Below are 16,702 nucleotides of genomic sequence, written 5' to 3' on the forward strand. Positions count from 1 at the left end.
GTTTGTATCTCATCGGTCAGATCGAGGTAGGCGGCCCTTTCTTTATCAAAGCCATCGCTGACCGAACTTGCAATTTAAACCGGCCATTACACTTCGGTTTAGTTCGGGCCGATCGGTTTGGTCGGACTAATCGGTGCACAACCCTAATTCTATTCCCCACTCTAACTCTTTTTAGTCAATACTCAATTGCATATAGTATGTAAGAAGGGGATTGTCTTTCATAGTATTATTGGAGTATGTGAAATTTATTAGTCCATGTCTTATTTTAATGATTTGAGTTATTTATATTTAATTTTATGAATATATTATTTACAAAAGAAAATAAATTGATTCAATATTTATAACTACATCGATATTTTGACACGTCAATCCTTGTCATTGTTCTAGTATAATTGTAATAGGGAGCTAAATTCAAATATTTATAAATTAGTGCCCACAAAATTTGACAAAGTCCGATGTGGCATCAAAAGCCATACTATAATAATGCTAATAAATTATTGAAGAAATCTAAATTTGCCTTTTTCGAGAGAGAAATCTAAGGGGGCGATGTAGGAAGAGAGAGACATATCATAGGTAAGAGAGAAATTAAGAGAAACATTATTGAAGAGAGAGAGTTTTTTTTGTTCGAAGTGAAAGAGTATGTGTAATTAAGGCTACATTTAGGAAGAAAGATTGGGACTATTTTAGTCATAAAAAGATAAAATAGGCTTTTAAGTCCAATAAGACAAAATATCACATCCAATCCATGATCGTTTCATTCTTTCCCTCACAAAAAGTCATTCCCAAATGAGACTTTTTAGGTTCAGACTAAAATAGCCAAAAAACCATCCCACTTCCCAAACGAACCCTAAAAGAGAAATAAAATTGATGATAAGTGATGAAGTTATCGGAAGTTGTATAATTGAGAGACAAAGACAGAGGTAGAGAGAGAGAGAGACAGAGAAAGGGAGAGAGAGACAGTGAGAGAGAGAGAGAGAGAGAGAGAATTGTGATATATGGTGGATGTTGGAAGCTATGTAATTGAAAGGGACAGAAAATTAGTGATAAAATTTGGAGATAAGTAATGGAATACGTGTAAAGTGTTGATTGGCGATAAAGTGATAAAATATTCAATAAAATCTGAGGTGAAGAACAGAAAAAAAACACGTGTTTGTATCTCATCCGTCAGATCGATGGTAGGCGGCCCTTTCTTTATCAAACCCATCGCTGACTGAACTTTCAAATGAAACCAGCCATTTTACATCAGTTCAGTTCAGGCCGATCAGTTTGGTCGAACTAATCGGTGCACAACCCTATTTCTATTCCCTACTCCAACTCTTTTGAGTCAATACTCAATTGCATATAGTATGTGAGAAGGGGATTGTCTTTCATAGTATTGGTGGAGTATGTGAAATTTATTAGTACATGTCTTTTTTTAACGATTTAAGTTATTTATATTTACTTTCATGAATAAATCATTTGTAAAAGAAAATAAATTGATTCAATATTTATAACTACATAGATATTTTGACACGTCAATCCTTGTCATTGTTTTAGTATAATTGAAATACGGAGCTAAATTCAAATATTTATAAATTAATGCCCACTAAATTTGACGAAGTCCTATGTGGCATCAAAAGCCATACTATAATAATGCTTAGAAATTATTGAAGAAGTCCAAATTTGCCTTTTGGAGAGAGAAATCGAAGGGGGTGATATAGGAAGAGAGAGGCATATCGTAGATAAGAGAGCAGTTAAGAGAAACATTATTGAAGGGAGCGAGTTTTTTTTTTTTTTTTTTTTTTTTTTTTTTTCAGAAGGGAAAGAGTTTGTGCAATTAAGGCATCATTTGGGAAGAAATGTTGGGAGTATGTTAGTCACAAAAAGACAAAATAGACTTTTTAGTCCAATAAGGCAAAATAGCACATCCAACCCATAATCATTTCATTCTTTCTCTCACAAAAAGTCCTTCCCAAATGAGACTTTTTAGGTTCAGACTAAAATAGCCAAAAAGCCAACCCACTTCCCAAACGAACCCCTAAAAGAGAATGAAAATTGATGATAAGTGATGAAGTTATTGGAAGTTGTATAATTGAGAGACAAAGAGAGAGAGAGAGAGAGAGAGACTGAGAGAGAGAATTGTGACATATGATGGATGTTGGAAGCTATGTAATTGAAAGGGACAGAAAATTAGCGATAAAATTTGGAGATAAGTAACGGAATACGTGTAAAGTGTTGATTGGCGATAAAGTGATAAGATATTCAATAAAATCTGTGCAGAAGACAAGAAAAAGACACTTGTTTGTATCTCATCGGTCAGATCGAGGTAGGCGGCCCTTTCTTTATCAAAGCCATCGCTGACCGAACTTGCAATTTAAACCGGCCATTACACTTCGGTTCAGTTCGGGCCGATCGGTTTGGTCGGACTAATCGGTGCACAACCCTAATTCTATTCCCCACTCCAACTCTTTTTAGTCAATACTCAATTGCATATAGTATGTAAGAAGGGGATTGTCTTTCATAGTATTATTGGAGTATGTGAAATTTATTAGTCCATGTCTTATTTTAATGATTTGAGTTATTTATATTTAATTTTATGAATATATTATTTATAAAAGAAAATAAATTGATTCAATATTTATAACTACATCGATATTTTGACACGTCAATCCTTGTCATTGTTCTAGTATAATTGTAATAGGGAGCTAAATTCAAATATTTATAAATTAGTGCCCACAAAATTTGACAAAGTTCGATGTGGCATCAAAAGCCATACTATAATAATGCTAATAAATTATTGAAGAAATCTAAATTTGCCTTTTTCGAGAGAGAAATCGAAGGGGGCGATGTAGGAAGAGAGAGACATATCATAGGTAAGAGAGAAATTAAGAGAAACATTATTGAAGAGAGAGAGTTTTTTTTGTTCGAAGAGAAAGAGTATGTGTAATTAAGGCTTCATTTGGGAAGAAAGATTGGGACTATTTTAGTCATAAAAAGATAAAATAGGCTTTTAAGTCCAATAAGACAAAATATCACATCCAATCCATGATCGTTTCATTCTTTCCCTCACAAAAAGTCATTCCCAAATGAGACTTTTTAGGTTCAGACTAAAATAGCCAAAAAACCATCCCACTTCCCAAACGAACCCTAAAAGAGAAATAAAATTGATGATAAGTGATGAAGTTATCGGAAGTTGTATAATTGAGAGAGAAAGACAGAGGTAGAGAGAGAGAGAAAGACAGAGAAAGAGAGAGAGAGACAGTGAGAGAGAGAGAGAGAGAGAATTGTGATATATGGTGGATGTTGGAAGCTATGTAATTGAAAGGGACAGAAAATTAGTGATAAAATTTGGAGATAAGTAATGGAATACGTGTAAAGTGTTGATTGGCGATAAAGTGATAAAATATTCAATAAAATCTGAGGTGAAGAACAGAAAAAAACACGTGTTTGTATCTCATCCGTCAGATCGATGGTAGGCGGCCCTTTCTTTATCAAACCCATCGCTGACTGAACTTTCAAATGAAACCAGCCATTTTACTTCGGTTCAGTTCAGACCGTTCAGTTTGGTCGAACTAATCGGTGCACAACCCTATTTCTATTCCCTACTCCAACTCTTTTGAGTCAATACTCAATTGCATATAGTATGTGAGAAGGGGATGGTCTTTCATAGTATTGGTGGAGTATGTGAAATTTATTAGTACATGTCTTATTTTAACGATTTAAGTTATTTATATTTACTTTTATGAATAAATTATTTAGAAAAGAAAATAAACTGATTCAATATTTATAACTACATAGATATTTTGACACGTCAATCCTTGTTACTGTTTTAGTATAATTGAAATAGGGAGCTAAATTCAAATATTTATAAATTCATGCCCACTAAATTTGACAAAGTCCAATGTGGCATCAAAAGCCATACTATAATAATGCTAATAAATTATTGAAGAAGTCTAAATTTGCCTTTTGGAGAGAGAAATCGAAGTGGGTGATATAGGAAGAGAGAGGCATATCGTAGATAAGAGAGCAGTTAAGAGAAACATTATTGAAGGCAGTGAGTTTTTTTTTTCAGAAGAGAAAGAGTTTGTGTAATTAAGGCATCATTTGGGAAGAAAGGTTGGGAGTATTTTAGTCACAGAAAGGCAAAATAGACTTTTTAGTCCAATAAGGCAAAATATCACATCCAACCCATAATCATTTCATTCTTTCTCTTACAAAAAGTCCTTCCCAAATGAGACTTTTTAGGTTCAGACTAAAATAGCCAAAAAGCCAACCAACTTCCCAAACGAACCCCTAAAAGAGAAAGAAAATTGATGATAAGTGATGAAGTTATTGGAAGTTGTATAATTGAGAGACAAAGAGAGAGAGAGAGAGACTGAGAGAGAGAATTGGGACATATGATGGATGTTGGAAGCTATGTAATTGAAAGGGACAGAAAATTAGCGAAAAAATTTGGAGATAAGTAATGGAATACGTGTAAAGTGTTGATTGGCGATAAAGTGATAAGATATTCAATAAAATCTGAGCTGAAGACAAGAAAAAGACACGTGTTTGTATGTCATCGGTTAGATCAAGGTTGGCGACCCTTTCTTTATCAAAGCCATCACTGACCGAACTTGCAATTTAAACTGGCCATTACACTTCGGTTCAGTTCGGGCCGATCGGTTTAGTCAGACTAATCGGTGCACAACCCTAATTCTATTCCCCACTCCAACTCTTTTTAGTCAATACTCAATTGCATATAGTATGTAAGAAGGGGATTGTCTTTCATAGTATTATTGGAGTATGTGAAATTTATTAGTCCATGTCTTATTTTAAGGATTTGAGTTATTTATATTTAATTTTATGAATATATTATTTATAAAAGAAAATAAATTGATTCAATATTTATAACTACATCGATATTTTGACTCGTCAATCCTTGTCATTGTTCTAGTATAATTGTAATAGGGAGCTAAATTCAAATATTTATATATTAGTGCCCACAAAATTTGACAATGTCCTATGTGGCATCAAAAGTCATACTATAATAATGCTAACAAATTATGGAAGAAATCTAATTTGCCTTTTTCGAGAGAGAAATCGAAGGCGGCGATGTAGGAAGAGAGAGACATATCATAGATAAGAGAGAAATTAAGAGAAACATTATTGAAGAGAGAGAGTTTTTTTTTTTCCGAAGAGAAAGAGTATGTGTAATTAAGGCTTCATTTGGGAAGAAAGATTGGGACTATTTTAGTCATAAAAAGATAAACTAGGCTTTTAAGTCCAATAAGACAAAATATCACATCCAATCCATAATCGTTTCATTCTTTCCATCACAAAAAGTCATTCCCAAATGAGACTTTTTAGGTTCAGACTAAAATAGCCAAAAAACCATCCCACTTCCCAAACGAACCCTAAAAGAGAAATAAAATTGATGATAAGTGATGAAGTTATTGGAAGTTGTATAATTGAGAGACAAAGGCAGAGGTAGAGAGAGACAGAGAGACAGAGAAAGAGAGAGAGAGACAGTGAGAGAGAGATAGAGAATTGTGATATATGGTGGATATTGGAAGCTATGTAATTGAAAGGGACAAAAAATTAGTGATAAAATTTGGAGATAAGTAATGGAATACGTGTAAAGTGTTGATTGGCGATAAAGTGATAAGATATTCAATAAAATCTGAGGTGAAGAACAGAAAAAAACACGTGTTTGTATCTCATCCGTCAGGTCGATGGTAGGCGGCCCTTTCTTTATCAAACCCATCGCTGACTGAACTTTCAATTGAAGCCAGCCATTTTACTTCGGTTCAGTTCAGGCCGATCAGTTTGGTCTAACTAATCGGTGCACAACCCTAATTCTATTCCCTACTCCAACTCTTTTTAGTCAATACTCAAATGCATATAGTATGTGAGAAGGGGATTGTCTTTCATAGTATTGTTGGAGTATGTGAAATTTATTAGTACATGTCGTATTTTAACGATATGAGTTATTTATATTTAATTTTATGAATATATTATTTATAAAAGAAAATAAATTGATTCAATATTTATAACTATATAGATATTTTGACACGTCAATCCTTGTCATTGTTTTAGTATAATTGAAATAAGGAGCTAAATTCAAATATTTATAAATTAGTGCCCACTAAATTTGACAAAGTCCTATGTGGCATCAAAAGCCATACTATAATAATGCTAATAAATTATTGAAGAAGTCTAAATTTGCCTTTTGGAGAGAGAAATCGAAGGGGGTGATATAGGAAGAGAGAGACATATCATAGATAAGAGAGCAGTTAAGAGAAACATTATTGAAGTGAGAGAGTTTTTTTTTTTTTAAGAACCGAAAGAGTTTGTTTAATTAAGGGTTCATTTGGGAAGGAAGGCTGGGACTATTTTAGTCACAAAAAGACAAAATAGACTTTTTAATCCAATAAGACAAAATATCACATCCAACCCATAATCATTTTATTCTTTCTCTCACAAAAAGTCCTTCCCAAATGAGACTTTTTAGGTTCAAACTAAAATAGCCAAAAAGCAAACCCACTTCCCAAATGAACCCTAAAAGACAAAGAAAATTGATGATAAGTGATGAAGTTATTGGAAGTTGTATAATTGAGAGACAAAGATGGAGAGAGAGAGAGAGAGAGAGAGAGAGAGAGAGAGAGAGAGAGAGAGAGAGAGAGAGAATTGTGGTATATGATAGATGTTGGAAGCTATGTAATTGAAAGGGACAGAAAATTAGTGATAAAATTTGGAGATAAGTAATGGAATACGTGTAAAGTGTTGATTGGCAATAAAGTGATAAGATATTCAATAAAATCTGAGGTGAAGAACAGAAAAAGACACGTGTTTGTATCTCATCGGTCAGATTGATGCAGGCGGCCCTTTCTTTATCAAACCCATCGCTGACCGAACTTTCAATTTAAACTGGCCATTTCACTTTGGTTCAGTTCGGGCCGATCGGTTTTGCCGGACTAATCGGTGCACAACCCTAATTTTATTACCTACTCCAACTCCTTTTAGTCAATACTCAATTACATATAGTTTATGAGAAGGGGATTGTCTTTCATAGTATTGTTGGAGTATGTGAAATTTATTAGTACATGTCTTATTTTAACGATTTGAGTTATTTATATTTAATTTTATGAATATATTATTTATAAAAGAAAATAAATTGATTCAATATCTATAACTACATCGATATTTTGACACGTCAATCCTTGTCATTGTTTTAGGCCAAGTTTGGGAAGACTAAATAAGTGTACTTTTTGTCTTTTTAGACTAAAAAGTTGAGGTTGAAAATATGAATGTTTGGGTTAACTTTTTGACTTTTTATGGAAAAATGTGTAATAAAAAATTGTAAAAATTGATTTGTAGGAGAAAATTAGAATTGGGAGTTGTGCAGCCGTAATTGTTGACTTTTGGTGAATAGTGATAACTTTTTAACTTTTTGAGTAACTTTTTGGCTTTTTGGCTTTTTGGGGTGTTCCCAAACTTGGCCTTAGTATGATTTGTCACGCCCTCATAATAATACATAAAACCCATCACTTTAGACATGCAATGATATACGAGAAATAAATATCTTTCTATTAATCAGAGTACCTCTTGTAGAAATATCACTTGCTGCTAACAAACAAATGCCCTACGGGCTTACAGCTTTCCAAGTTAACACTTGGTTACAAAAAGAGAAGAGTAGTAACTCAATACAACTTAAGCCCTTGGCTTGAATTTACATATAATACATCAAAGAAAGCAAAACAACAAAAGTAGTTTGTCTGTCTCTAGCCTCCCAAACTACATCCTTGGAAGTAGCATGCTTTCTGTACCTGAAAATGGTGTCCCATATAGGGTGAGCCACAGCCTAGTAGAAATACACTAAACCAACTATAAACAATGACTAAGATAATAGCGTTCAATGGGTGGTCCACACTTATATTCCAATTTATACCGTGTTACAGTTTCACGACAATAATGTCCACGTTACATTCACCTTTCATTTCTTATCTAATTCTCAATTCATAACTATGACCCAGAACCTGGTCAAACAACCGATATGAGACAGACACTCATATTAAGCATTTACATTTTGCCATAGATAAGCATATTAGCTATATCAATACATCAACAGATAACCATACAAACTGTATCAATACATCTACAAATAAGCATATGAGCTGTATCTGCACTTCAATAGATAAGCATATGAGCTGTATCTGCATAACTGTAGACGTCCCCGAACGCCCCGGGAGGAACGAGCTCCCGTTCCGTTCATTTGGGGTCACTACAGCTCAGGACTCTCAAATTTTGTCACGGTTCTAAGTCTGAACCAAAGAGTCCAAATCCGGCAAATCGTTTTGAGAAAACTGATTTTTGAAAGAAGTGCCAAACATGGACTGCTTTGCCAGATACAGAGTCGCCACCTAAATGTTTTTTAATGGGAAATTTAGGAAACCCTGACTCGGTGCCAAAGGCCACGTGTCCGTCATCACCAAAGTTGCCTTGGCTTGGGAACTTGGGTACGATTGGGGAAGGTCACTTCGTGAGCACCCCCGCTCGCCCGATCAAAGATCGGCCTCTACTAACCATGATATCTATTTTTGAAAACTTTGTGTGTCCTTATCCGGTTATTAGCCTAGGTTACTATGTGATGCACACAGCAGATAAGTATAGACTGGGTCGCCCGAATTGGGACAAAACATTTCATGTTTGTTTATTTAAAAGATGGTTTGCTACTCGCAAGTAGGCTTAAAATGCAGATTTTGCCACCCGCAAGTGGGCTTAGAAAAGATGGTTTTGCCACTATCTAGTGGGCTTAAAACAAACAGTTGATGATTTGTTCCAATCCAAGTAACCCAACCTTCACCCACAGGCATTCAGGCAGATATATCACATAAGCAATTAGCCTCATGGTAAGCATGCTATTCATGGCAGTCACTCACACGCATGCAAGGATGCTAAAGCATAGAACTTACCGAGTACTCCAAGTCGAAATAGAAACTACATTAGAAATCATGCATGATCCTAAGTATACAAAAAAATGCCTAATGCAACACATGCAAAATGCAAATATAGCAGGCTCGGCTATTCTAAACATGGCATATGGAATGCTACAGCTAACACGTATTCAATTTGGAATTGAAATACTATGCAGTTAGTATGATGCGCCGAGCCCGGTGCATACAATACAGATGAATGATGCAAACATGCTGTCATACTGTATGCTAATTGAAATATGCCCTAATCTAACCATCACAAGCTGGTAAATAAAAGGGAGAAAGACGTGGGGTTGGAAGACATACAACACACACACGCACACTTATTACAGTTGTGCCCTCGCTCGGAGGGTCCAAAAAAATATACAGTCCCAAATAAAAGAATATTACAGTCCAAATATTACAGTCCGAATAATATACAAATTCCTAATTAATTAACAAATTAACTAAGAAAACTGTAAAACTGGCGTGCAAGCCAGGGACTGCCTTGCTTCTGATGAATGATGCATGTCTGGGCTGCCTTGCGCGAAAATCCACTGGGATGCCCCAATTAGCCTCTGTTTACACTTGTTCTTGAAATGCGTGCCAAGCTCCAGAAAGTTGCTGATTCTTTATTTTGCTGCAACAGAGAGCAAGAAAGTGGCATAGCAATGTATTTTCACAGATATATGCATGCCTCGATCCTCGTGCCACCAATCACGCATATCGATGCATGATGGCAGAGGAGTCGAAATGTGCAACTCAATATAGAATGAATGCACGTATAAACACAACAAGAACCTAACTCCATCATGGGTAATCCGGAGTGTCGGTGACTTGGAATTGAGTACGAAACGCACCTCGTTTCCCATGCCCGGGCTAACACCTATCCCGAACACGATGCAATATGCATGATATGCATGAATGCAACTAAGATACGGCCTAGCATGCACAATGCTATGAAAATGAGATGCCTCGAAGTGCGTGCACACGGGCACGCACACCGAGGCAATGGCATACGCCATGCAAATGACATGGAAATATGATATGGGCTTACACTAACATGAAAGAGCCTCAGCCGCACTCACATAAGAGGCCGATGGATAAAAATGAAGTGCCTCGAAATGCGTGCACACGGGCACGCAAACCGAGGTAATGACATACGCAATGTAAATGATATGAAAATGCGATATAGAATGCAACAAGGACTTATACTAATATGAGAGAGCCTCAGCCACACTCACATAAGAGGCCGATGGATGAAAAATGAGGTGCCTCGAAATGCGTGCACACGGGCACGCAAACCGAGGCAATGGCATACGCAATGCAATATGGCTAAAATGGCATATAGAATGCAACATGGACTTATACTAATATAAGAGAGCCTCAGCCACACTCACATAAGAGGCCGGTGGATGAAAAATGAGGTGCCTCGAGATGCGTGCACACGGGCACACAAACTGAGGCAATGGCATACGCAATGCAATATGGCTAAAATGGCATATAGAATGCAACATGGACTTATACTAATATGAGAGAGCCTCAGCCACACTCACATAAGAGGCCGGTGAATGAAAAATGAAGTGCCTCGAGATGCGTGCACACAGGCACGCAAACCGAGGCAATGGCATATGCAATGCAATGGCATGGAAATGATATGCAAACATGCTAATAGAGTTTAGGCACTGAAATATGGGGGAAAACAGCCCCGAAATGAGGCGAAAACACACCCGATGCATGGAATCTCTCCCGAAATGCAAATTAGGCGCATAGAATGAACTACAGCTATACAAAGCATGCATAATTGGCACATGGAATGAAAAGGCAGAAGCAGGGCAGCCCCAAAATAAGCATTTTACTAGTACAAAACATGGCCAAACAGCAAGCAAAGATAGGGCAAAATTAGCATGCGAAAATGGCCCTAAACATGGGATTAAGAAGCAACTCATAGCTGCTGTCCTCAAACAGGTTAGGACCCTTCAACAACATTGAAGAGGGGAAAAAAATAAGCACTTTTACAGAACTGTAAAAACCTCAAAAACAAACATAGATATGGCTAAGCTTTTATGCAAGAAAACGGACCAAAAGGTGGCCAAAGAGGCAAGTGGTATATACAAAGCCCAAACTGAAAAATTCCTTTCTAAAAAATTGAAGTGGGACCAAAAATAAGCATATTTATAGAACTGTAAAAACTCAAAAACAGTATACAAACATGCTAAAAATGCAATGCAAAATGAGGCTCAAAAGGTGGCTATAACACAAAGTATGCAAAGAATTCACCAAACGACCAAAGACCCTTAATGAAACATGTTAAGAAGGTCAAAATAAGTCCATCTCTAGGCCTGTAAATCGTCCAAAAATGGAAGCATGATAGGCTGCCAAAGCATGCAAGAAAACGGTATTTAAGGAGGATATTGAAGCAAGTGCAATATGGAGGGCTCAAACAGGGTTGAGCCCTTAATGAAACAAGAAAATGAGCTCAAAAAAATTACCTTTTCAGTTTTGGTCGGAGCTCAAATCAATAAGCATGTATGGCTTACAAATGTTGCAAAAATGAGCTAGAAAAGAGGGAAAGTGAACTTACCCTTGAAGACCAATGCTTTTGTTGCTTCTTGGACCAACTTTGATGACTCTAAGCTGCTGGAATTCATCCCCTTGCTGCTGGAATGGAGGGGTGGTGGTAGAGCTTGATGATGATGAAGAAATGAGGCCAAAACTTGGAAGTTTTTGAGAAAATGAGAGAGATAGAGAGAGAGTTGTATATAAAGCTTCAAAGCAATTTTGTTCCAACCCCTATAATGCATGTTGGCAGCTGGTTATAAGGAACAAAAAGAGGGTGTAAAGGTGGGGGAAAAAAGAGGCAAGCTTTCCCCCACAAAATATCCCCTGGATTGGGATATTTTCTGGGGGATAAAGCTATACAGCTGTAAAGTGAACAGCATGAGGATCATGGCCGGCCAGGTATTTTTGTTCCAGGTGGCCGGCCGCCTAGCCGGCCGGCTAGGGGTCAAAAGGGTCAAGCTGGTTTAGTGGCCGGCCACCACATGATGGTGTCCTCCCATGTGTGTACAACACAATCCTGTGGTTAAAAGTCCAAGAAAGTGGCTCAAGGGTGTTCAACATTAGCCCGGAAGGAGGGGTTTAAAAGGGTCAGGAAACATTACTGGCCGGCCACCAACTTTTAGGATCCTCCCATGTGTGTACATCACAGATATGTGGTTCAAAGTTCAAGAAAGTGCCCCCAAGGTGTTCAACATTAGCCCGGAAGTGTGAAAAACGGGCGTCGGAGGGCGTCGAAGGATATATAACTGGTTGCTGCAACAATTACTGGCCTCCCACCCTTCAGTGACCTTCTCGGTGATAGAACAGAGGTACCTGCCAAAAATGAACGAAAACCGTCGCAAAACGAATGTTCGGGGGCCAAAACGCGCAGTTCGGGGTCCCGAAAATGGGCTGCCGAGCACCGAAAGTGGCGTTCGGCCACGAAGTGGGTTTCTCGGACCTCAGTGTCCCTCAAAAGGGAGAAAATAAGATGTATGCCAAAATTTAGAGCAAACGGAGATGGTTAGGCGGTCTCGAACCGAGGCACACGGCCAACGGTCCCGAAAAACTGAAAACCGGACTCCGAAATGGGCAAAATGGCCTGCGGCCACAAAATGTAGCCCACGGCCACTGAGAGATGGTCTACGGGACCTCTCCCTCCCCTCAGGAAAAGAAACAGAGAAAATCGAGCCTGGTTCGCAAACCGAGGCAAAGCACAAAAGAAGGTTCGGAAGTCCAGAGGCAGGGCTCACGGCCGCGACTCTGAAACTTCTGAACGAGCACATTATGCAACATCACCAAGCGCTCAATCGGTGACGTCTGAGTCTTAAGGTCAGTAAAAAATGGGGTGTCTACAATAACACAACTTCCGGTTTAGAGGTCCAGCCCCTTTCTTCCAATAAACCATGGAGTACAGCCCCTTTCTCCTCCCACACTTAAATGTATATAAACAATTATCATATACAACCAACCAATACATAAAGTTAATGTATCATTCCAATCGCTATATTCAATAGTACACTTAGTTGATTAGTTTTAGTTTGCCTAACCATCATGCATTGTCTACAACAATCAAGACTATCCTCCACCGATAGCCCAAAGCAGTTATTTCTAAACAGAAAATAAATGCGCCGAATGGGTAAAATATTAACATTTCAATTTGGTGAGTGATAAATAATCCAACTACACCCTTTAATCCCATACATTCCCAATTCCAATATTTTTAATTCCATTTCTCATTTCTCACAATTATTTCACAAATTAATTTAACAACGCAATTAGGGCATTTCCCATAATTGACAAAACAACCCTAAGGTTTCATTTCTATCAACAATCCAACATTCATCTCACTTCTCCATGCCCAACATGCATATAGGTAATAATAAATAAAACCCTAACTTTTGTAAAATTACACAAAGACCCGAACTTTCTCAAAATTACCCAACGACCCCAAACATATCAAAATGCCAAAATTCAAAGACAAAGCTCATAAGATGGAGTAGGATATCTCTACCTCGAAGTTAGAGCTCAAACGGGGAAGATGACGAAACCCAAAGTGCTCCAAAATTCAATATACTAGGATCAAAACGTAACCCTCGACGATCAACACAACTTCTGTAAAGGCCAAAGGTGAGGAAATCACTCCTACTAGATCAATACTTAGAGAGAAGTTGAGTTTTAGTGAGAGAAGTTCTCAAATGGCTTTTTCAGAAAAGTAAGAGAGAGAGTGGAAGTTGAAAAGTGATTCAAAAATGCCCTGCTGCCAACTGATATACGCATGATTCGCTCGAGCGGATAATAGAACACTCGAGCATCAAGCACAAAAACTGGACCCGCTTGAGCGCAAGAAGGCTAGCTCGAGCACCAAGACACAAGAATAAAGTACATCCGCTCGAGCGTGAAAACCAGTTCGCACGAGCATAGATTACCCCCTTTCAGAACTTTCACAAACAATTAACACCCCGCTCGAGCGCCAACAGACCCGCTCGAGCGTAAGGAAACCCGCTCGAGCGTGAAAAACACATCTTCAAAACGTTTGCAGAGGCACAGACACTGGAAGTGTAAAAACTCCGCTCGAGCGTGAAATGGTCCGCTCGAGCGTACAACCAAAAATCCAACTCCGCTCGAGCGCAAAGGTACTCGCTCAAGCGTACCACCAAAACTTTGGGCAACAAGGAAAGGGACTAAGGCTCAACCAACCTGTTCAAAACACGCCCAACACATCCTAGAACTCAGACATACAGAATTTAAAGGATGATAACAGGACATACAACCACCAACTCCACAGAACCTAAGACCGAGACACAGTACATAAAGGGGACAAACTCGAGATCGCTATATGATTGAAATAGGGAGCTAAATTCAAATATTTATAAATTAGTGCCCATTAACTTTGACAAAGTCCAATGTGGCATCAAAAGCCATACTATAATAATGCTAATAAATTATTGAAGAAGTCTAAATTTGCCTTTTTGGAGAGAGAAATCGAAGGGGGTGATATTGGAAGAGTGACATATCATAGATAAGAGAGCAGTTAAGAGAAACTTTATTGAAGAGAGAGAGTTTTTTTTTTCTTTAGAAGAGAAAGAGTTTGTGTAATTAAGGCTTCATTTGGGAAGAAAGGTTGGGACTATTTTAGTCACAAAAAGACAAAATAGACTTTTTAGTCCAATAAGATAAAATATCACATCCAACCCATAATCATTTCATTCTTTCTCTCACCAAAAGTCCTTCCCAAATGAGACTTTTTGATTCAGACAGAAATAGACAAAAAGCTAACCCACTTCCCAAACGAACCCCAAAAGAGGAAGAAAATTGATGATAAGTGATGAAGTTATTGGAAGTTGTATAATAGAGAGACAAAGACAGAGATAGAGAGAGTGAGAGATAGAGAGAGAGAGAGAATTGTGACATATGATGGATGTTGGAAGCTATGTAATTGAAAGGGACAGAAAATTAGTGATAAAATTTGGAGATAAGTAATGGAATACGTGTAAAGTGTTGATTGGCGATAAAGTGATAAGATATTCAATAAAATCTGAGGTGAAGAACAGAAAAAGACACGTGTTTGTATCTCATCGGTCAGATCGATGTAGGCGGCCCTTTCTTTATCAAACCCATCGCTAACCGAACTTTCAATTTAAATCGGCCATTTCACTTCGGTTCAGTTCGGGCCGATCGGTTTTAGGTCGGACTTATCGGTCCACAACGCTAATTCTATTCCCTACTCCAACTCTTTTTAGTCAATTCTCAATTGCATATAGTGTGTGAGAAGGGGATTGCCTTTCATAGTATTGTTGGAGTATGTGAAATTTATTAGTACATGTCTTATTTTAACAATTTGAGTTATTTATATTTAATTTTATGAATATATTATTTATAAAAGAAAACAAATTGATTCGATATTTATAACTACATAGATATACTGACACGTCAATTCTTGTCATTGTTTTGGTATAATTGAAATAGGGAGCTAAATTCAAATATTTATAAATTAGTGCGCACTAAATTTGACAAAGTCCTATGTGGCATCAAAAGCTATACTATAATAATGCTAATAAATTATTGAAGAAGTCTAAATTTGGCTTTTTGGAGAGAGAAATCGAAGGGCATATAGGAAGTGAGAGACATATCATAGATAAGAGAGCAGTTAAGAGAAACATTATTGAAGAGAGAGTGTTTTTTTTCTTTTTTTTTTTAGAAGAGAAAGAGTTTGTGTAATTAAGGCTTCATTTGGGAAGAAAGGTTGGGACAATTTTAGTGACAAAAAGAAAAAATAGACTTTTCAGTCCAATAAGACAAAATATCACATCCAACCCATAATCATTTCATTCTTTCTCTCACAAAAAGTCCTTCCCAATTGAGACTTTTTAGGTTCAGACTAAAATAACCAAAAAGCCAACCTACTTCCCAAACGAGCCCTAAAAGAGAAAGAAAATTGATGATAAGTGATGAAGTTATTGGAAGTTGTATAATTGAGAGACAAAGATATATATATATATAGAGAGAGAGAGAGAGAGAGAGAGAATTGTGATATATGATGGATGTTGGAAGCTATGTAATTGAAAGGGGCCAAAAATTACTGATAAAATTTGGAGATAAGTAATGGAATACGTGTAAAGTGTTGATTGGCGATAAAGTGATAAGATATTCAATAAAATCTGAGGTGAAGAATAGAAAAAGACACGTGTTTGTATCTTATCGGTCAGATCGAAGTAGGCGGCCCTTTCTTTATCAAACCCATCGCTAACCGAACTTTCAATTTAAACCGGCCATTTCACTTTGGTTCAGTTCGGGCCGATCGGTTTTGGTCGGACTAATCGGTCCACAAACCTAATTCTATTCCCTACTCCAACTCTTTTTAGTCAATACTCAATTGCATATAGTGTGTGAGAAGGGGATTGTCTTTCATAGTATTGTTGGAGTATGTGAAATTTATTAGTACATGTCTTCTTTTAACGATTTGAGTTATTTATATTTAATTTTATCAATATATTATTTATGAAAGAAAATAAATTGATTTGATATTTATAACTACATATATATTTTGACACGTCAATCCTTGTCATTGTTTTAGTATAATTGAAATAGGGAGCTAAATTCAAATATTTATAAATTAGTGCGCACCAAATTTGACAAAGTCCTATGTGGCATCAATAGCCATACTATAGTAATGCTAATAAATTATTAAAGAAGTCTGAATTTGCCTTTTTAGAGAGAAATCGAAG

General features: G+C 37.1%; 1 long non-coding RNA gene across 1 annotated transcript; it reads right to left on the reverse strand.

Annotated features, from left to right (window-relative positions):
- Positions 1 to 7,527: 7,527 nt before the first annotated feature.
- LOC114273485 (uncharacterized) lies at positions 7,528 to 14,913 on the reverse strand. The gene is made up of 2 exons (XR_014337507.1): positions 11,518 to 14,913; positions 7,528 to 9,573 (listed from the first exon to the last, which is right to left on the reverse strand). It is a non-coding gene; the product is annotated as an uncharacterized LOC114273485 (long non-coding RNA).
- Between the last annotated feature and the right edge of the window lie 1,789 nt (positions 14,914 to 16,702).

Source organism: Camellia sinensis, chromosome 8, assembly GCF_055761805.1.
Source record: "Camellia sinensis isolate YWXY chromosome 8, ASM5576180v1, whole genome shotgun sequence".
In the NCBI taxonomy this organism is placed as follows: domain Eukaryota; kingdom Viridiplantae; phylum Streptophyta; class Magnoliopsida; order Ericales; family Theaceae; genus Camellia; species Camellia sinensis.